This window comes from Limulus polyphemus, unplaced genomic scaffold (assembly GCF_000517525.1).
Source record: "Limulus polyphemus unplaced genomic scaffold, Limulus_polyphemus-2.1.2 Scaffold15, whole genome shotgun sequence".
Taxonomy (NCBI): Eukaryota; Metazoa; Arthropoda; class Merostomata; order Xiphosura; family Limulidae; genus Limulus; species Limulus polyphemus.
In genome coordinates, this window is record NW_013665625.1 from 1,048,795 (window position 1) to 1,073,218 (window position 24,424).

The window sequence follows — 24,424 nt, forward strand, 5'->3', positions numbered from 1 at the left end:
GGTTCACGCGTTATACGCGCCAGAAGAGACGAAGCAACGTTCACACGTTAGAAACGACGATCATCGGAGAGTTCGTGAGGCACCCAAACACCTTTTTTAAAGAGTTTTCACATATTTCTTAGATGTTTACGTATTTTTCTATGAGAGATATGCAATTTCAAGGCCATTTCACGAGTGTGTTGCCTCGGGTTACACTTAACAAGCGTCTTCAGAACATCAATATCAATTCCAACATGTCGGCTCCCGCCATCACAGTTTTTAAGGCTAAAGTCACCTGAATGAAATTTACTGAACCATCGTTGACACTTACGAGCGTTTAAAACATTTCCATAAACTTCTTTGATATTCTTGTGGCGACAGAGGCGTTGTGTCCGTTCTTGTATTCAAACAGCATTACATGCCGAATGTGTGTCTCGTCACTTATAAGTGATTAGAGTATACTAAACTTTACACATTATATAGGCTACACTAACGTGACATTTAGGCGGTTCGTTTAACTATTATACGTGATGTACGTTTTTTTGTTCTTTTTTTTAGGGGAGGGGTAATGAAAGTGTTCCAAAAGGCGACAAAGATTTATTAATGACCTAATATTTTATATTTCAAATATACTCAACTAACAGTAAATAGACTCGTTGTCTCTATAAAAGTATCATTAAAGACGAACCCTACTAACATTGACAGTGGTTACATCCTAATCGGATTAGTACCTGGATGCTATTAGTAGCTAAATTAAGATCACTAAACCGGAATCTTTGTTAGACTCTATTTAAGTAGGTTAAACCACATTTCGCAGTAATAATAGCATGAACTCGATCTGACTTCAGACTTTTTACTTCCTTTTGTGGTTATTCTAGTTGGTTGCCACCGTTTTTTCTACTGGCAGATTACAGCTGTTGAAACTTAGAAACTTCCCTGAACAGCCAATGAAAGAAATATTAATTATTACTTAATACTGGTAATCAATAACACATAGATTTAGAAATAGGTTTCATTTTGTTATTGACACCATTATAGTTTCTTTCTGCATCTCTGAAGGTATTAATTGTTATATTGGATTTGGTCTTCCTTCCTCCCTCTCTCTAGATGAACTGCTTTCTTTATATTTCTTTACAAACACATGCCGAATCACACCTTTTTTTTAAGATATTGCATCTCGCGACCTGGAACTAAGCCTTTATCTCTGGTCAGTGATTGTAACGTTTCATAACCGTAAGAAGTCTTTTAGTTGTACAGACTGAACATAAATATGTCATTATCATACCCGCTTACTCTAGTCACTTTCTATTGACTTAGGATATTTTAAACCCCTAATTCCTCACAGACTGAGCAGAACAGCCGCTTTCTTAACCCCACTTCCAGTACTATCAAGTACAAGAGATACGCTCGTCTTGAAATTTCTAAATACCAGATATGGACACATTTTTATCATCTATCTGTAGGAATATTTTGCGATGAATAAGGCTGTTATATACTCGTCCCAAAAGAGATATATTTTCAGTAGTATCACTACTCACATAACGCCAAACAATATCAAAATGTAAATCTGATACATTCCGCGACTTTATATCGGCTTTGGGTTTTTCACGTGACTAGCTAACTTGCATATTTAAAATAGTTTTCATATAACAGTCTCAACCCTCTGTAGTTCTTACAAAAAATTACCTAACACGCCACTTAATTAGTATATCTTAATATGCAAGTTGATTAATCAATAATTCTACAAATCCGGATGTATTTATCTATGGGTCTTATTTAAGTGATTAATCATTGTACATCTAGTATAGATGTATCATGAATGGTTTTTAATTCACAGTGACTTCAGTAGTATGAAAATAAGGTAATGAAAATCATGGAAAATGGTCTTTGATGTAAATTATGCTATTAACTATAAATACCTAATAGTAGAAGTTAATTCATAACAATAGTTCGACCGCAATGATAGTACTTGTTGGTAGTCAAAGGCACTGCTGACAGTTTGATTAACTTGACAAAGGTTCGAACGAATTGAGAGGTCAAATGCAGAGCAGAAGCAGATTTTATCGACTTAAAGCGTGATTCATAAAGTTGGTGATTGTTAATTTTTCTTGTCTCTGTCCTGAAGCCTATATTAAGTCCACTGATAACAGACTTTCTGAGGATCATGTTAAATGTCGTATGATAGTCTTTCTATGTCTAGCGTACAGATCAGGTATGTAATAAAATGTCCCCAGCCATTTCACTTTGGTCCTGATTATACACAATTAAACTGAAACTTGTTATTGCATTAGCCTACTTTCTAACAGTTGAACACCTCTGACAATCTAAACTTCTGTTTAAAACTAGCCAGCCTCCCGTCATCAGCACGTAACATGGTCACATTATACGGATGCAATTAGCAAAATTTAACCAGTTGTTAAAACAAACAAGGCAAATCGGTAAGTACACACGTAAATAAAAAAATGGATTTATTGCATTCCATTCAGGTGTAAGATTTTCAGACTGTAATAAATGTTCCCCCTTTAATTTTTACGGGATAGTGTATTTATCTTCGTTTCTCTACTTAATCACTTCAAGCAGTTTTTCTTTCTTCTCTCTCTCTTTATTTTATTTTGTTTTGTTTTTTGGAGGGGGGGAATATATTTTGGACGTCATTGTTTTTGGAAACAGATATGAAGTAGCTTCACGATTAAAGATTTATTAAAAACTAAGGTTTGGTCTGTCTTAAACAAAACGCATCATATTCAAAACATGCATTTAAAATATTTTAATATTTTTTTCTATCCTAGAACAAATAGAACACCAATACCACATACAGTTATAGTCAATTGAACAACATGTTCTAAGAAAAAGTAATAAGTTTAATTTACTTAGTTCGTTGATTGGTATCTAACGATTAAAGTGTAAAAATGAAAGAAAATATATAGGATATACTTCTTCTAGTGTATGAAGAACAACATTCCATCTGTTAAAAAATAATGATAAAGTTAATTAAACCTAACCTATGCTCTCTTGCATAAAACTCAGTCTTAATACAATGGTTTTAGAAGCATATTCATACTGATATATTGTTCGACTCATTTCAAGAACTTAATTAGACTGCTAAGACCGGAAATAACTGTGGTATAGAGTTTCACATGGAAACAAACATTCGCATCCATTTATATATATAAGCCTGTCTGATCTTCTTCTGTGAATAGTTTGGGTATAATTATTTATATGAGATTAATATTCAGAGAATCTTAAAACGAAGCCTAATGAAAATACACACGAAAAGCAAACTTCTGTTCTATTAGTCTCTGTCCAGGCAAGCCACAGTGGCGCATAATCAATACGTCATCCAAGGCTTTCACACTTTAATTAACGGGCACCGAGCGTGGGAACTAGTGTCTAATAACAGCTTGTAAAAACCAAACACGCCTTCAGGGCACACGAGAGCCACCTAGTAGAATTAAGTTATTCGGTAAAACATTATCAAGTTCCACCAATCTTTAAATTATAGATTTTATTGTAATTAGTTAGTTATTATTGTTATTAATATTTGAATTTTACTCAAGCATGAAATATATGCCCCAAAACATTACTGCTCCAACTTTATTATTACTTTCCAAACATCATTTAGGTTAATTTTAAAATAATAATAATACTTACAAATAGTAAGTCACCTGACATAAGATTCTAGGACGTAATTATCTGTCTTTAGCAAAAGAATAGTTAAAATCACGTGTTATGTGAGTCTGATATCTATTTCATAATCATTTTAGTTATAGAGTTTACAAAGTCACTTGGTACGAAAGACTGATTTATTTGATAACCACTTTAGTTATAAGATTACGAAAGTCAGGTGACTAGAGGGTCGGCGTTTTACTTGACTGTCTCTTTAGTGACGAGAGAGTCAACGTTATACATGACTGTTCTTTTAGATGTAGAATTAACACGACAAGAAAGTTGCTTTTATTTTTTGACGGCTTTTCTAGTTATAGAATTAAAATAAGCACATGGTACGAGAGCTTGATGGTATCCATTAAAAAATTGAAAACGCTATATTTTACACTACAATATATATATATATACATAACTATGCTACGAAAAAACGTACCGGTAGCACATTTTCAGGAACAAAAATGTTCTGTATTCTAAAGGAAAATGTTTCAAGATACATCATTATAAAAAGGCGGAATGTTTTCCGTACTTTTAGAGAAATTCTGCAAATATTGTGTTTTTTGTTTTGTTTTGTTATATTAATGAAATACTTTAATTTTTTCCTTCATTGAAACACACAACTTTGTGATATATATGCTTCAGGTACATTTTTCCATAGTTTTTCGGATATATATAAGTATATATTTTTAAATATATTGACTCTATTGACGCAACAAAATAGTCTGTAATTTACTTGAATTAACAAACAAATGCCTCTAGAGCGTAATCAAAAACTCCTTGGGAAAGTATTTTTAATAACAACTCTCGCTAACTGCTAAGATTATTCACTGTTGCTTGTTCAATAATGCATATTCCAACTCCTAAATTACTACACACTAGCTTTTTCGAGCGCATTCAATTAAAATAAGCAAAAACGTAAACTAAATTGCATCGTCTCCAACCTGTCAGAGATCGAACACCCAACAGTGGCGTCTCGAAGCTTCTGAAGAAGAAAAAATTTCACATCGCTACGTTCAGCAGTTGTACGTTTTCAAACAAATCCATGAACGTGAAATGACACCATTCTTATGAAAGCTTAAAATATTGTCACTTCACAGTATGCTTTAGGGCATACGATATAAAAACCTCTCCTATTTCACACTCATTACACGTATGGTCTGTTCAGTCTTTTGTGTGAAAATGTTTCTACTTTGTCCTTTTCTGTATAACAGACACATTCGTACACCAGTTTCTGTCAGTAAAATAAATAGTATTGCAAACACCTTCCTTCTATTAATATGAATATATCACTAGAAACATGCGACACATGCAAGCAACTTACATTTTTTTTTAAAGGAAAAGGTGTTAAGTATTTTAACTGATTACTCATTTCTACTCATTTTAGGAAAGAAATGAAGCAATAAATATTTCTAAACATGCACCGCAGTCTATTTCTTAAAAGTTAGTTGTTATATTTTGTATAAAGACATATTTTTATAATAATTACATAATCTCGTTTTTATATAGATAAAATGTTCCTTATAAATTCTTCATCCTTCTATGCACATCTACAAAAGTGTGTTTTTTCTTATAGCAAAACCACAATAGACTATCTGCTGAGTACACCGAGGGAAATCGAACCCCTGATTTTAGCGTTGTAAATCCTTAGATTTACGGCTGTCCCATCGGGGGAACATCTATAAAAGAATAAGGAAGGAAGTTTTATTTTCAGCATATATTCATTATTTTACGCTTAAAAGAAGTCCAAAGTAAAAAAATGAGGTTAAAATTTCTATGAAAGATAAAACCACTTGCACAAAGCAACTGCATTTTTAATAAACGAATGGATGAGGTAAGTCGACAATTGTTTGTTGCAACAATACAACCATGTGGTCTTTGCATACTTAAAATATGTTTTAAATAAAGTATTCAATTACATCTTTGGAAATAGGGAGAAAGCATGGAATGCCCTCTTTTAGAGTGATCATTTCAATGAAAACATTCTATTGTTTATAAACTCTCTAGTGCACATATGCAGTATAATTTGCTTCCTAAATGAAAAAAACATTTAATCTAACCTGTATAGATTTATCTACAAGACACATTTTTGCACATATTGAATAGTTACTAAATAAACCGATAACTTCCAATTCAGGTTCCCGGTGGGACAGCAGCAAGTCTACGGACTTACAACAAAAAATCCAAGGCTCGATTCCCCGCGCTTGACATAGCAGATAGTCCAATGTGGCTTTGCTCTAAGACAAACAAACAAAATAAACATCCTAATTTCGTTGTCCTGCATCATTTTCCTGCTGATTTTAATGAACTCATATTGGAAAATAATGAGTAAAAATGATTTCCATACCATTATGTTTCAATGCTTGAAATACAATGAAAGGTAATGAACACTAAATCTAATGAAGACTACCTTCAAAAAATGGACGTCCTCACTGTAGTAAACTCCAAAGAGTTTATCATCGTTATTGTCTTATCAGATCTAAAGAAGTCTAAAGAAAACTACCTTTAAAAAAGTGGACGTCCTCACTGTAGTAAACTCCAAAGAGTTTATCATCGTTATTGTCTTATCAGATCACGTTGTTTTCCCCCTGATGGGAATCAAACAATTTGTTGACAGCCACTGACATTTGCGACGTGATACCAGTGATAAATGGAAACTCTTCTTGAACTAATGGTTCTGTGTACCAACGGCCGCAGTAAAACAACTCACCCGCGAGTAGCCTAAAGTTATTGATATTCTAAGTGTCACCCATAGTGGTCAGACATGGTCGTTGAGAACATGAAAGTATTCGAGAGAAAACTGGAAACTCTGTACCAGTTATGAATTGTTACTCCTAAGTGTAACGGTTAGATGTTTACTGCTTTTTATTATTGGTATTGTAAAACTACGATTTATATTTTACATTTAATGTTCGGTAGTTAGTTTTCGTTTTGTTATTTAAACAAACACAACTGAAAATAATAATACTAAATACTGTGTTAAAAGTTTTCGTCAATATAGTGTTCGAATTATACCGATGTATTAGTGATAGTTCTATTCGTTTACGAGTGTTTAAATATAAGAACAATTACTAACATGTTGCCTTTTGTCCCAGTACTCAAACTGTTGTCTCTCTCTTATATATGTGTGTGTATATATAGAGATACTTCCATTTACATAAGTAAATAGACACCCCCTCTATAAATATTGCCGTTTTATTAACTAATCAAACGTGACACCTAAAACTTGGTTGGGGGTGTACCTACAACTTGTATTTTGGGATGCTTTCGCAAGGAATAATCAAGAATGAACCACACAAGCTTGATAGGGTTCCTATCAGGCGATTGGACTAACCACGAAACAGTGGTAGCGTCTTGATAAGGCTGCTTCACTGGCATGGGGACAGACCGATATTCTGAAAGTATGTAGCGTAACAACGCAGACTGCTATTCTAGTATTGGAGTTTGCTTTGTGCTTCTTATTGTTATTCAACGTTTTCATCCGGTTTATATAATAATAATAATAATAATATGAGGCGGCACAGCGGTATGTCTGTGGACTTACAATGCTAGAAACCGGGTTTCGATACCCTTGGTGGGCAGAGCACAGATAGCCCATAATTCCAAACAAACAAATAATTATTATTAGAATTTTGACATAATTTTCAAAATATTAGGAAGTTTAATTACGGGTAACAATAACATAGGTTTCTGGAATTATTACAAATGTACCTCAAAATGTTATCAGCTTACGTCCCTAATATAAATTTATACACATACTACAGTTTATGTGATATAACAACCTGAATAAATATTAGGCCTACAAGAATAAAATTTTTTACGTTCAATTTTCGCAATATCGGTCTGTAACCCACTGGCATAAATGACTATATTCTGTAATCTCTACCGAGCTACGCCTGTATTTATAAGTCGTGGTTATTTGCATATATTGTCCTGGAGATGATCGATTGGTATTCCCAGAGGGTGTGTATTTACGTACTGATAGCTTCTGTATATGCGTTTTTTTCGTGAAAATAATTTGTTTTTAGGAATTTATTTCAACCAACCCATCAAACGTCCTGCTAACTGGGACCACTCTTTTAACGACCTGCAAAACAAACTCGTGTGGGCTGCTTCGAAAACTTTAAGGTTTTTATCTCATGTTATCTTCCAGTTGTAAAAGGAAAACATTGAAGTTAGAGGCTGTTTGTGAAACCTAGTTTTTCGGACTTGTGCTTCCATTTTAGTTATGTGATGCTGATTATTTTTATTTTCATACCTATATTGTAATAATTTATACCGAAGTAACAGGACAGTTATTGGAAAAAAAACAGTCATAAAAAATTCTTTAGAAATATATTGAATACAATTATAAATATGATCGTTTAACAACAAACTTGGCATTCTCGTGAACTCCTCCTGTCTTGGTTCTTCTAGTAAACGACATATTTTAAAATCTTTAACACAAATCACCCAAAAAATGTTTAATTCAGTAATTAGAACATGAACATTTCCTTATAACTTGTAACCCTAAAATACCTAAGAAACCACTTTCAAACGGAGTCTTGCACAAGTAAATTCTCATGTATACATTATTCTAACACGTTAAATAGATTTTTCTAGACTGTTTATTTAAAATGACTATTATTTAACGTTTATTTATAATTAAAAAAATCGCTTTAAGTTTACTATGAACAGAGATAACTTTTGTTTGTTTGTTTATGGTAAAGCTACTAAGGCGAGCCTGTCTCTGTCCCTAGTTTTAAATTGCCAACCAGAGGAAAGGTAACCGATCGGCAGTACCCACCGCCAATTCTTGTGCTACTCCTTTACCAATAAATAGTTCGATTTACCGTCACATTATAACGCCACAACAGCTAAAAGCTTTAGTATATTCAACGCCGGGTTTTGATCCTGCACTCCTCTGATTGCAAGTCGATCGACCTTACCACTATGCTATAGAGGTGAATAAAAATTTTGTTATATTTCTGAAAAATACTGTATACGATAAGGAACTTCCACTATAAACTAAACAGTAACACCTCCTTCCACCCACTGTCACAAGGTTCTAGATCTTTTTACTGTTCTTGTTTAATGTCCTTGTATCATTTATAGTATATTCTTATGATTTCTTTATGAGAACTTTGTAAGAATTTGGTAACTTGCTGTTATATACTTTCAAATGTAACTTCTGGAGACTTAACTGATTTAACGTTTTTCTGATATATTAGCAAAAACTGTAACATTTTAAAACAGAAACAAATATTAACTAATTCTGCAATAATATTAAAACATGAATCTACTGTTATAGCTACAATCATAGGTCTAAAGTGAATATTTTTCACTTAAAGCCTGATAAAAGTAAAAATATTTTAGAGTATTGTTTGCTTGAGCAGTTTTAATACATTTGTTAGTGGAGTATCTTTTAAATTTGCCTTCAGACCTACCTTCGAGCCTCTAGTGGGCTATGAAGGATGTTTAAAATGCGTAGTTTGCAAATAAAAAAATGTATTTAATACATGTGCGAATTTTAGGCACAAAATTAACGTTTATAAGCACATAAAGTTTATGTATAACAATATGCATACCCTCCATGTTGCTTCAGTTAGATATAAAAAAACCAACTTTACCTAACAATTAACACACTAGAAAGTTATTCGTTTCTAACCTTCTAGACCAGTCTTCATTGTTATTAAGCTATACTTCCGCAATGTCCTCCAACTTGTTTCGACTTGTTTCTTATTTTTTGTCATTAGTACAATAATTTTTTTTCACTTATGTAATAGTACGCGAGTCCCAATTTATACGAACCCATACATCCATAAAACATGCTAGCTAAAGCTACTACCACGAGATGCATCAAATGATTAAACATCACGTGAATTGGGTGATCTTACAGCCTGCTTCCCTAATCTTGAAACAATGGAATAGTTATCTATTCTCATCACGCCTTCATAAGTCCCATTTGCAGTAGATTTAAAGCCTAGGTCTAAGACACGTCAAGTTTACGAGATGAGCCTCGTCCCATCTTCCATAAAGCACCAGGTGAAAAGTCTGTGTTTGAGGTCACCAAATTCCCACGTAAGATTTACTGTCCCGAGAATCCCTAGGGCAAAACAACGGGTAGATTTTCTATGACCTGATCCCATACTGGAAACTATTCACAAACATAGAACATGTTATTTCGAAAAAGTCAAAGGTCACGGTTCATCCAGAACCCACGAAGTCACGACTATGTCTTCAGGATTCCGCCCCCTACACGCATCCTAAGCATATTACCCAAGGGCTTCATGCAATAGAGTAGTGTTTCTGGTTATCGGCACGTAATTTTTAGCAAGGCCTGTTTAATAGAAGTTTTGAAGTTGGCATTTAGTACAACATAAATTTCACATGGTATATTATGGTGCATAATTGTTTAACAAATTAGACCTTGGGAATTTAAAAGATGTAGTAGATGTATTTCTGCTTGAAATGTTGTGCCTCTTCTCAGCAGTTATCTTGGTAAAATCTCAGTTTAGTGTACTACCAAATATTAATATGCAATATTTACTCTTTCAGTGATATTCATATCCTTTCCAAATATATTTAACATTAAATTTGAAGTTGTAATTAAATGATAAGCTGTTATATTTTATCATTGCGAGGTGTAAGTTAATATGATAAAAACCTGCTCCGAATTTCCTCCTTTCTTGGGAGGGTGGGGGAGGGGGATGGACAGAGAGTATAAGGTTAATAACATAAACGCTAGATGGAGCGGGAAGTACATGTCTAGTGATTATAGAGTAGCTCCACCTAGAGGTGAATCTTGTGGAATCGCCTTAGGCTCGATTACATGTAACTATTATTTCTGTTTGTTTAAGCTACAAGATAATAGTAGACTTCGGTCTCGCTCATGCTCTCCTAATCCCTGATCTGACGATGTATCACTGAAACTATGGCTTATATAAGAAATGGTTCAACGCTATTTTCGCGAACTATTGACCCTCACCTTTAAACTTAATCATTATAATAATAAACTGTTGTCTAAAGCTGAAAATAACATTTATGTTTTGTTTTGTGCTCGAAATATCTCTTCAGGAGGAGATGTGACTTCAAAGACGTTTTTTTATCTAATTCTTCTTTGAAGTTAAAGAAGTTAAAGTCCAAGAGATCAACGATTACAGCAAATTATTGACGAAAACTTAATCTAATATAATATTTGTTAATTATGAATCTTTGTCTATATATTCAACTGCGTAAAATATATTCTATGATACACTGACAAATGTGATAGCAACAGAATCATCAATACATTTTCTGTAAAATTAAAATATATATGTAAACGTAGTTTCCGTTTATAAAAAATCAAACACGGTAACATATAATTCTATATATTGAATTTTTTAACTACATTTATGCATTCTTTGTGTAAATATGATATGATGAAACCTTAACATAATGGTAACGTTTTAGGTAAAAGTAAAAATTCATTTGTCCCGTAGATGAGTAAAATATCGTAACTGATAAACAAAATGTTAGAAAACCTGCTTTATGACTTGCTTCACTCTTGAATGAACAAAATATACGTGTGCATAATGAGTATTGTGACACGTGTGTTGTACAGAATTAGGAAAGAATGATCTGTTTGATGTAAAATTATCAATAATTTTGTATAAGATTTGTTATAAATACAAAAACATATCCTTTTTAACAAGTTTTTAACCAAATACTAGCCAGTTTCTCTCGTTAAATGCTACATTAAGTGTGTGAGAGTGTTCACTAACCAGAGTTTGTTAACACGTACAAATATTCCTGTAAACTGGAATTAAAAGTTATATTTTTCTCTTTAAAAAAAAACGTTTATGGAAGTAATATTTTCCATAATATAACACGCAATGCATCTTTATCTTTTTGGTGTTTTGCATAAAATCCATGTAATTCAAAGGAAATAATTTAGTGTTTTAAAGAAAAAGAAAATATTTTTGTTAAATGTAGAAAATTTTGTTAGCAGTCAGCACCAAGGAGAATTCAATGTCATTGCGGCAGTACTTCAACATTTGGGGCTTTATTACGTGATTGAAACCTACTCGGGCACACTTTAAAAAAAAATTCAATCAAAGAAGGAAGAATATTAAACTTGATATAAAAGCGTCTTATGCTTATTCCAGTCCATTTTTGTTTGATAATCCCTAGATGTGATTGTTAGCCAGCATAAAATATAGCACCATCTCATAATGAAGACGTCAACCTTTGTGAGATGATATGTCTAAAATTTATTATATTTATAAAGAGTCATTCACTTACGTTAGTATTAAACGAAGAAGGATTATATTTTTGTTTGTTTGTTGTTTTTTCTGTTTAAACTAATTTATTCCAAGAAAATCTGTAATATAAAAACAGAAAAAAAACACGCCAGTACCACATGTTGAAACTAAAAAAACCGTTCGGTGGTTCAGTGATAAGCTTGCAGGTTTACATTGCTAAAAATCGTGGTTGAATCCCTTGGTGAGCACAGCTCAAATAGTCTATTGTGTAGTTTTGCACTTAAAACCAAACAAACAAAATAAATAAACGTACTAAAATAAACCATATGTAAAATATAAAGGAATATTGGACTGCACATTATCTTATAGTGAGATTCTTAACAAGTGGACAATAAATTTGCGACAAGCATTTACTGAAACGCCTTCATTAAATATATATACGTATATTTACTTTTGTCCTTTGGCTACCGTAGTTTCGTCTTATTAGTAACCTTAGTTGTTTGGCTTAGCATCAACCAAGCTAATAACAAGACCGAAATGCAAGACATGTTATTCAACAATTAGTCAAATGTTTTTGGTTACGAGATTTTTAATAAGACATGACATCCAACAGCTATTGTACAAATTTTAACCAAATATCTGGTGTGGTTTCTTCTCACGCTAGACACATGAAAAAAGTCAGTAACTAAGAGCATAGATCGTGTTATCCAAAATATAATGTTCTTAGAGCATCATAGATAATTCAAGTAAAATCTAAAGCAACGATATAATGATTAAAAAGAAATCAACAATTTCAGGAATCATTCATAATTACTTAATATATTCATTAAAAGTAATAACAAAAATACACAAGAACTGTTAAATATTACTGGATTAAATTCTATACTCCCGTTAAAACTAACAACAAATAAAAGCACAAAGTATGGGACTAAAGTAAATGATTATTTTAGTTAAATTGTTTCCGGTTCTCTTGTTCGTGTGAAATATACGGTAAAAGAAACGGTTATAACTCCTGCACGAGATGACCTGTCCAAATTAGTAAATAGAAGATGACCTACAATGATAATACACTCACGCATGAAGAAAGAAGACATTGTTAACTGTATCTTTTTAACCCAGGATATGTTTCTCACGCTAAGCCTATGATCACATTTTACTAATCCCCCGCTTTTTTTTTGTATTATACACAACGCACAGTCTCATGGTGATCCTGCCATCATCCCCCTAATTGTTTTCAAAGTTTTGAGTAAAATGTTGCACTATATGTTTTTTTTAGAAAATAAAAAAGCATGTTACCACTGAAATTGTATTCATGAACTTCCATGAAAGTTAACACGAGTTGCACTTTTTAATTAATACTAGATAAAACATTAGCAAGGATTTTTAGAAAATTCTGTTATGCTTTGAGTCTCAACCACTGGAGAGTGATTTCGTGCTGAAAATGCTACTGCTACCATTAGATTGACAGTTAAATATTTTTGCTGATTGATTATGTGACATCTCACCGGTCGCCCTTTGTGGCGCTGTTTGACCTCGGCAGTGCAGCCACACAACTTGATCGAACATGGTTCAACAAAACCTTTTAAATTGGTACAGGATGATTTATTAGAACTAGAATAAAAAAAACAATAACGACGGCACATTCTACTCAGGGTCCATTAGGAAAACCGGTTATTTTGGCCCAATTCTAAGACGACTGTGATAGCAATGGGAAGGGAAACCTGTTAGATACTGTTGGAAAACTTGCACTTATTTTTTGGAAATTGGTTGATGCCACTAAAGAAAAGGGAAATGACATTGGCGATAATGTGTAGGCGTGTAGGGCTTTCTTGTTTTTTGCACTTTTTGCAAGATTGCTTTAAAGAGGTTTCGTAGTCATCACTATCTGCTGAAACGCACGAGAAAAATATTTTTTACTTTCGATACTAAAAATTTCACATTGAATTGCATTCCAAGAAATTAAAAAGGGCTAGTATGGAACTGTACAAATTTAAATTTACAATAGCTGCTTTGTTGTGTTTTTATTATTTCTAATTGTTTTCACTCGATATTATTACATAATTATTATGTCACCTTCATCACATCATTACATTTATAATATTTCGACAATGTTCGATATATCAACAACAATTTGAACAAAAACAAGGTAATAGTGACTAAAGGTGAATGTTTTATACAATATGCATGACAAAATAGTAAAGGAGACATTTCCTTTTAGAATTGGTTATATTCTTGGGATAATTAATACAAAAACACATACTATAATCTATTAATGATACTGAGTAACTACCTGTCAAGAACGTCTTTCCCTTAAGTGTTCTGTCCCAGATTAACTGGATAACGCACGATATACCACCTTAGAATAACTGGATAACGCACGATATACCACCTTAGCACTAGGGATTTCTTTAGGATCTGGATATGGTAATCGTGATTAAGATTAATTAGTCAACATGTAATTGAGAATCCACTAATAACTGGAGTAACGTGAATTAAATTGCTAACAAGAAATTCAAAAAAATTAAGTGACAAATTCAAGGGACGAAGCTGCATATGTAAGATAGATCATATTTATTTTATATATATAACATAACGCTGAAACAAAGCACCAGTCCAATAAAAATTATAAATTGAAATAAGATGAATATAACATGTAAAGGAAATCTGTCCTTATTATTCACCTAAAAAATAATAATAAATTGGATACTCATACTAGCCAGCTGGTAAATAAACACACAATCAATAATTTTGCTTCTAGATATCGCGACAAGAAATGAGCATAACACAAGCACAAAATCCATCAGCAAAACTGCAAGTCAATTTAGTATGTAAAAAAATACAAGAGATACAAATAAGTTTTAAAACACTTTTTATAGCTATGAAATTTTGAAACAAAATTGCGGTTATAGGCACGGGATTTTGTTTTTACCACATTAACATTATACTCGGCTTTAAACCATCCTTATTATATATATATTATATATATCTTACGTCAGCGTTTAAGTAGACTATATTTATATATAAAATCAATTTCTGAGCTTTCGATACCATACTATTTTATCTATGTTTGCTTGTTAGTGTATATGGTGGACTTTTTCTTTAAAAAAAGGGGATTGAATATTAAAGTTTAAGTAGAAATTGATGCAAACGTCATGAAGGTCAAAATAAACTACATACATGGGTGTTTGTAATTCTAGTTTTTTAGGTAAATACGAATATTCTCGTTCATGGCTGAATAAACATCTTTGGCCGCATATGTAGCCCTATAAGTACATGAAATCTGAATGATGTATGTGAAAATACACATAACTGTCAAGTGGAACAAGCACATACAGCAAGGATGTTGTGGTTCATGAAAACATAGCTCTGTGTCTCATGATTCCCTAGTGAGATCATATTTCACAATATGAGACGTTAGGCCTTTGTGGTCTCCTTGTGAGCAATCTATCTTTATGTTCGTTAAGCCGATTGATCCACATTGACTTCAGTAAATATCAGTTTGATCCATCGTACGGATGTATTCAGCTAGAAACGTGAATTCTAAGCTGCTTTCTTTGGGTTGATTGTGAAGTTCTATAGCTAGCCTAGTTAGGGTTCAATACATAATTCGTATCAAAATAGTTTTATATGCATCTTAATATCATGAAGATTGGATTTTCTCAATAACTATTTCAGCTAAATGTAAACAAGGACTGTCATATAGTGAGTATTATGTAGTTCAGTGTTTTTGTATGATTTAAGAATTTATATGAAACTCAGTTATAACTAAAAGTAACTCAAAAATCTCAAGGGAAATAAAACTGAGAGTAATATGAAAACAACATTATTATATGAAAATTAAAGAACTAATCCTTCCACCGTAAAAAATAAATATTGATGATCAATCCTGTCCATTTTTTCTTCTTTTTTGCTTACCTTGTACGACTATTTTGCTTGAGAAACAACGGAAGACACACAATGCACCCATGTGCTCACGCACTGACAACTCTAAACACGTAAGATTGCGTGCACTGAAACGTTTTTTAGATTTTCTATCGTAATTAAAAGTAGAGATCTTCTGTCGCCGCCATGAATAATAGACAACCAGCGTGAAGCTCAGTGATTGCATTTAATAACTTGTTCAGTTGTTCGTCCAGGTATTTCTTGGTTATTGTGAGATTTTCTTTAGTTTGTTCGCTTCAATTAATCCAGTCGAGTGAGTGTAAATTAGACGATGATTATGAGGCCATCTTAATTTGTTCTTGAACAATTTTGTTTCAAATCTTCCGAAGAAAAAAATAATTAAATAAAATAGCATTAGCTAAGGACATAATTAAAATAATAGTGTTGAAAACCACAAAACGTCATTATTATTTGAGTAATTAATCATGCAGTTTTTATTGAAGTCGTAAATTTTCGTAATTCATCCAAATAAAATGTTCTCCATTTTAGAAGATTATGTTATATTTTTTGAATTAGTTCTCCGAACAGATATTACTATTACGTGCTATATTTGCGAACCCGTAGTTTGCTATTTGAATGTCCTTCCTACCAGGTCATGTCAGACCTCACTTGCATTATATTACATATGTGGTTTAGGTTGCTGGTTTTCCTTATCTGAAAATTTAGATGATAAACATAATGCCATGTGTGTACCGGTCATACAGATGTTTCTAAAAGAAAGGTATTGGTCATGTAAAACAGACAAAGATACAATACGTTTCATGTAGATGCTTAATACCATTTTATGAACAGTTGAATAATTTACCTGATAAAGAGAACATTTATGCCATTGTTACCAATTTTCGTTTTAATATACCAAAAGAATATATTAGAAAAGTTTTTCCGATTGTTTAGCAGAGAAGGCAGTGAGGATTTTTCCTACACAGAGTTTTCAACCGTAGGCAGTGTTTAACCTTCAAAACATATATCACCTGCTATAAACGTATTTTAGCCGCTGGACTGAATATTGCCATCACGTAAAAGTGATTTTTCTGACAATAACTTTGGTTCAAACTCTGACCTACGTGATGTAGTAGGAACGTTTGAGCTTTCTGATAGAACGTTGTGGTGGTGAGGCGTATAATTTGTAAGCACGTGATAATTACAACCCATCTGCTTCAGCATGCCGCTGGCTAAACAGTTCCTAGTAATGTAGAGGTAGTTGTTGAAGAAACATTGAAAGTAAAAGAGCGTGAAAGAAGAGAACCAACGAGCAAAATAGTGATTATCTAGATAATCATAGCAATAAAAAAGTTGTATTAAAGTAAAGCGTTAGTTACATATGTCATGTTTCTTTCTTTATTGTTAGCCTAGTACATAAACTTTGAAACCCTGACAACACAAAGAAGTTATCGACTATTTTCTCTAAACGGTGGAGGCTCAAAACTAGTTGATTTCAGAAGTAAACAACAAAAACCTTTTTTTTTGTGGGGTGATAAGGTTGTTCATAAGCAGACTAATATGGCTGAAAGAAAAGAGTAAGGACATAACTTTACTCTAAGAAGATCTTATTTCGTGTTCGAAATAGTGCTTGTCAACTGAAATGTTCTTAGCGGTGACACTTGTAACAATCAGAAGACTTCGCTGCGTTCATTAGTTGTGAATCTTGCAGCTTACTCTTCTGGTCACAAGAAAGTTGTTGTATTATCAAAGTCCAAGTATTAAAGCTTCAATCTGTGATAACCATGCTCATGCAAAGAGCGAGCCTGTCAGATACTTAAACTTGTGTGAAATATATGTGGCCATTTCAAACTACGTTTTCTCTAGAACATGTCTTGTCAAATAGTCGGATTTAAGGTTCACCGCTCCTTTATTGCTCAAATCTCAATATCGTAATGTTAGGTAGAACGATAAATTAATACAATTATCACTATAAGAGCGGACCACCCTGCCATTTAGATAATGTAGGACAGCTTACATACGTAACGTGTACGCTCTCGATAATCTTAGTGAAGCCAAGACCATTTCCTGCCATGCAAATATTCATTATTCCCAACGACGGTGTTTTAAAGTAAGCCAGATTTGTGCTATCCGCTGATTTAAGTCCTGTAACGATATTCTTTCTGATCACGAAAATTTAAAGTTATTAAACTAACTATGGTTTTAAAAAAGATATTCTTAGAGCAACAACATAATTCTCTTTAATAACAATAATAATATATATAAATAATTTGGCCATTATTTGAAATGAACTGTATTTTCACAAAGGTCAAGTGATGAAATGCTATCTTATGCACATGGGTAGTTATTTCACTAGCCGTCACCACAGCGGATCCGGAGACTTCAAAATCACGATTTCCTTCTGGCCATATGAAAGAGGAACATTTATATTGGAGCTTCACCCTCCTTCTGGTTAAACCGTGCACAAAGACTGTTCTACTTCGAAATGCAAAAGACTCCGATTGCTTTCCCACTTTGAAAAGTTTCGTTGGCAGCGTTATAAGATACGAATAGCGTGGCTGCTCAAGTATATTATATGCATAAACCTTACAGTTTACAAACAATATACGTTTCTTGAAAAATTAATTCTTTTACCTCTAAATGACAGTTTATAAAAAATCTAGCTCTGTTATTGGCAAGTGATTTGAAGTTTTGGTTGTTTTTGTTTTTTGTTTTTTTTTGAAAAACTTTGAATTTTTAACATTTATTTTAATATGTGCTTGTTAACTAAATAGTTATTACCATTGCAAAATATAGAAAATGGTCCTTTTTACGTTACTTAAAAAAGATTATATTAAACTATCATCTCCATTAATATAATTCATTTTCTATTAGCACACTTCAAGTAAGGAAGTTATATGACGACCAGTTAAATGTGAGAATTGACAGTAGTAGGTTAAGTGTGTTCACATCTACTGTATTTCAAACAGCTCGTCCCTGTATATATGTATTTACTTAATAGTAATGTTTCTATTGTCTGTTTTAATTAGTTAAATACTCTCTAGTCTTACATAAAACACCATATTTTAATTTTTGTTACACCCTTATCAATGACATGTTTCTCACTACTCGTTCTTGCGGTTCGTATCCCTATGACATTCAAATAGAACATCCGTCAAAAATAATCATCAGCCAATGATTGTTACACCCTTATCAATGACATGTTTCTCACTACTCGTTCTTGCGGTTCGTATCCCTATGACATTCAAATAGAACATCCGTCAAAAATAATCATCAGCCAATGAACTTGATCGTTATAATATCTCATGTTTCTCACTACTCGTTCTTGCGGTTCGTATCCCTATGACATTCAAATAGAACATCCGTCAAAAATAATCATCAGCCAATGAACTTGATCGTTATAATATCTCCATCTACAGTATGTATGTTTTATGCAGAAAAATAAATATTACAATTTTGATCATTGTGGGCGTGATAATACTGCCCTGTTTGCAGAAAGAAAAGTAGCGTGACGTACATTTGCTTATTTAAACCCAATATATTAAACTAAGCGAAAATTACTTGTGTGTACAAACAAACAAAACACATTTCACAAATGACTGTCAAAGACAGTTAGATAACATAACTATGGTTACTAATGATTAATATTTCTATTTCACAAAATCTAAGAAAGACAAGTTTATTTTATTTGCCACTGTATATTTGTTGAATCCGAAAAAGATGGTCGGTCGATGATGTCTTTGCTAGGGTCTGACATCAGGATTATCTTGAGCTTCATTATTGTCCATAGGTCTCTACTGATAAAGTGTCACGTTAACTAGGTTGCTGAAGTCACGGCATTTTCTGTGTTGTCTTCTTACTGTGCTTTGGTGAAAGTTTGAAATGTGATAAATTTCCGGTGATGTTTTGACCTAATAGTTCTACTGTTGTCGCTGATTATTCTAACTTTGTGACTTTGTTACTAGCCTTAGTGACACAACTCACCTATAGTTCCGTAGTAACACTGTCCGCCTATAGTAAAACAATCCACTTAGTAAGTTTGTTTGTTTGTTTGAAGTAAAGCACAAAGCCACACAAAGGATTATCTGTGCTCTGCTCACTACTGGTATTGAAACCCGGTTTCTAGCGTTGTAAGTCCGCAGACATATCGCTGTACCACTGGGAGGCCTTTGTGACAGTAAAACTTCTGGTCAAATCGTAAGATTCCTTAGTCGTCATAATTTTTCAAACGTTTTAGGACTTGATCACCTGTTGTTATGTTTGATTTTACAATATAGTTTTGGCATAACACTTCATATTTTCGTTGGCAGTCTTGTCAGTATTTGATTGTTCACAGTCAGTGGGTTTTTTTCGTATAGTGAGTTTGCTAAGGAAAGGATTAAGAGCTGATGGAAGTTTTCCGGCCGTCATATCCGGTGCAGTCCTGTAATATCAAAGAAATGGATGTAGCTTTTCCTGTAATATCAAAGAAATGGATGTAGCTTTTGTTCGTGGGATTTCACTTCAATATTAGCTGTTTTCACAACTTCCCCCATTGTTTTGATAAACCTTACGACAATAATACTGTTGGCCTTCGACCAGTAAGGAGGGGTTTTCTTGTGTAGAAAATCAAGGTTTTGTGAAGATTTTCGAAAATCTGCTCTTTGAAATGTTAACCCATTATCCAACTTCATTACTTCATGGATTCCAAATATTGAAAAGATTTTGTCTAACACTAGTAGTTTGATACTTGCAGATGTAGATATTACAATATTTACAATAAGGTATTGAAAGTATACATCGATCGACACAAAAAGACACTCATGTAAAGAAATTGTCAATGACAATATTTGGCTAGTGACAATTCTAAGTAACTCAGACATAAGCACTAGTTCTGGTCTGGTTGATGCAACTGCTGATGATATATTTTATAGTTATTCCTCCACTTTATATCTCATGTGAAGAGAAATTCGTCAATGTACAGTTTAACTCTGACATTCTTTATCTTGCATATAACTTTAAGAAAAATGGTGTGGTTATTTTTTATATTATGCCTTCAATTCACAATGGTGATGTATTTATGACGCAACGTTCTTCTTGACATATATTTTCACTTACCGACTGATAAGAAATAAAACATTTTTTTCTACTGTAGTCATATAGAATTTCGTACATGTAGCTTTGTGTTTTGATTCAAATGCTATGTTTTTCAATTAACAATACATCTTCGACAGCACTTGAAGCTAACAACTAATGTGTTAATGTTCTGTATGTCAGTTATATTCTAGTCCTTAATGTTACTTTTATCAATAGTATATATTGGTAAGAATGTTTAATATATTTAGTATTATTATTATTGTGTTTTTACGATTAAGCTTTTTGAGATATTACTAGGTTTTTGGCAGAAAATATCGTTAACAGCGATAATACTTAACTGATGGAACAATGCATTCTAATCTATATAAATGAATCACTAAGTAGGGTATAATTAATTAGCTATACTCATATTACCTCATTTCATTTTTGTTTTGATCTAAGTAGGAAGCCTTCACTGTTTGGAAGTTAATTTTAATCAACCATTTCCTTGACTGCTAATGGTTATTTAGCGTTGTATGTGTAAACTCTTAGACTTACATATTCTCACTGGGTAGGGTCGGAGGTGGGGTCTATTTAGCGTTTGGGTGTATTTGCATTTATGTAAGATATTAATAGTAGCTATACAAGCGACCATACCTTTCTCGTTATTGAAGTTTAGTTTGACATTCTATGATGTAGATATGATTCCCATAGTATATTGCACTACCTGCCCTGGACATTTACTTCTTTTTGCAGTTCACATTCCAGCAAGTAAATGTTCAGGGCAGGACGGCAGTTTACATTCTCCTGCCCTGAACATTTACTTGCTGGAATGTAAACTGCCATCCTTGTGTGACATTATAATGGTTGGCTCTACAATGTTCACATTCTTTACATTATTTTTGTTTTCCTGACTGTGAAACTTTCTCCACTGCCTTATACTAATTGTAACATAATTCTGGGACATTCAAAGAGAAGAAAAATTCTTGCACTAACTGCTTACTACAGTTATGGCACATTTTGACATTAACTAACAGAAAGTATGTCTACCCTGGTAAGGAAAAGATCCTTACACTTGCGACATTTGTTGTTGTTGTTTTTTTTTTACTCTGGACTTCCGTTCTTAATTTTTTTAGCTTGTTTGTGGTCTCTGACTTTATAGTTTGCTCTATGTATTTAGATACTCCTTCATTGATACCAACTGATATTTATAACATTATCAAGCTTTTGCAAAATTACCAATTCTTTCAGCATTGCATTTTACCTAATCCTGGGTTATGAAGTGTTTTGTACAATCTCTATTTTTTTACCACTCTCTGCACAGGCAGATCTGGAAAGGAAGGGAAGGGATGCAAAAGGTGTAATCGAAATCTATACTTTTATTGCTATCAGTCTTTTCCTTTCGTTTTCAGCATGCTGTAATCCATAAATTTCATGTTAGTATCTTGGCGTGCTGGCAGGCAACACCGGAGCAGAACATGAAAAGGTTTGAAAATGGATAAATGTTCGATAAGACGATTGATGGTTGATTAGAGTGAAAGCGATACTTACAAACCACTTGAGAAAAAGAAAAACAAGTGGCAGAGTGATCGGAATACAAAAGAATTGGCGCATTCCAAAATTCAACAACACCAATCAGTGAGAGAACTACCATGACGTCACAGTTGGTTCAACGTTGACTGCAAATCTCAAACAATTTGACTTTGTTGGCACATTTCCAGAATGAATGTCAGGCAAATAAAAAGTGTTTACAGAATACCTGCAATTCGTTGGAAGATAAATGCAATCAAATATAATCACTTTTAAAATCATATCGTTAAAAATAGCAACAAATTTATTTTATCTAGTGACGTTTCGAGCGACTACTGTGATGACCATGTGGTTAGGGCGCTCGACTCGCAATCTGAGGGTCGCGGGTTCGAATCCCCGTCCCACCAAACATGCTCACTCTTTCAGCCTTGGGGGCATTGTAATGTTACGGCCATTCCCACTATTCGTTGGTAAAAGAGTAATACAAGAGTTGACGGTGGGTGATGCTGGCTAGCTTCCTTCCTTCTAGTCTTAATGTTGCTAAATTAGGGACGGCTAGCGCAGATAGCCCTCGTGTAGCTTTGCGAGAAACTCCAAACAAAGCAAATGAAACTTAATTGCAAGATAAAAGAAATGTATCTCTATCTCAACGTTATGTTTTTACATCGATTTTATGTTAAAAGCAAAATGGTGATGCATCCACATGTATAGTAAACTGTAACTCACCTAGCGCAAGTGCCACATTTTTCCATTAACTAACAGAAAGTATGTCTACTCTGGTGAGGAAAAGATACTCACACTTGGAACAATTGTTGTTGTTTTTTTTTTTTTTTTTACTCTGGACTTCTATACCAACGCTCCTTCGAGCCTCTAGCTGGGTTGAACCAACACCGGAAGTCAACGATCACAATCAAAAAGTTTGTATAAGAAACAGGGCGCGCCAACACTAAATGTTAGCGTTGAATTTCGGAATTTGCCAAATTTATTCCACCAAGCATCGTTATATTGATTTTCTAGCATTATTACTGCTGAATATATCCCTGAGGAAGTGTTTCATGCTAGTTGTGGAATGTAAAGTTGTTTTATTAATATTGTTCACATCATTGATTGTAAACAGTAATATGAAAAATAACTTATTACTGAAATCACAAAAAAATTGTTTATTCTCCTTTGCCAAATTAGCAGAAATGAAGGAATAGCCAGTTTATGTTCCTGTCTGTTTAAAATGACCCCCAGTGGCTTGGCGTTAAGTCTGACGGCTCAAGCAGTTAAAAAACGGATTTCGATACTCGTGGTGGCACAGTACATAGAGCCTTCCCTCTCTGTCTGCTCTATCAAAATATATATATGTGATATTCCACATTAACGCTTGGCGAAAATTAGTACCTCAGTCACTTGAGTGCTGCGTCAGTGTTAAGCAGTAAATAAAATATATAGTATGTTTTGTAACCAGCCCAATGTACTATCATGGCTTAGTTTAGTTGTTGTCCGTTAAACTCGAAACCATCAGGCAACTGTGGAAACAGTGAATAGGCTTCCTCCATCTAACTCTTAGGGTGTTAGGGTCATTGCTTACATGAAACTCTGGACATCTTGTCATTGTTATTGATGATTCTGATATGTTGATATTTTCTGAGTGTTGAAAAATACAAACAGTTTCGCTGTCCTCATTATTATTCACCAAAAACGTTTCTCAGGATCCTTGTCCCTATCCCTAGTGTTTATTATGTCTGTTTTAATATCTGAAACACTCTCCAGTTTTACATTAAATCACATACTTTATTTTTCTTTGGCACATGTCTCTGTTCACTTCTTCCAGAAAAATTTATCAATGAGCTGGTATGATATGATGTCTCCATCTACACATGTATGTGTCATATTGTTTTGAATTTCGCGCAAAGCTACACGAGGGCTATCTGCGCTAGCCGGCCCTAATTTAGCAGTGTAAGACTAGAGGGAAGGCAGCTAGTCATCACCACCCACCGCCAACTCTTGGGCTACTCTTTTACCAACGAATAATGGGATTGACCGTCACATTAAGCTACACAAAGGGCTATCTGTGCTCTGCCCACCACGGGTATCGAAACCCGGATTCT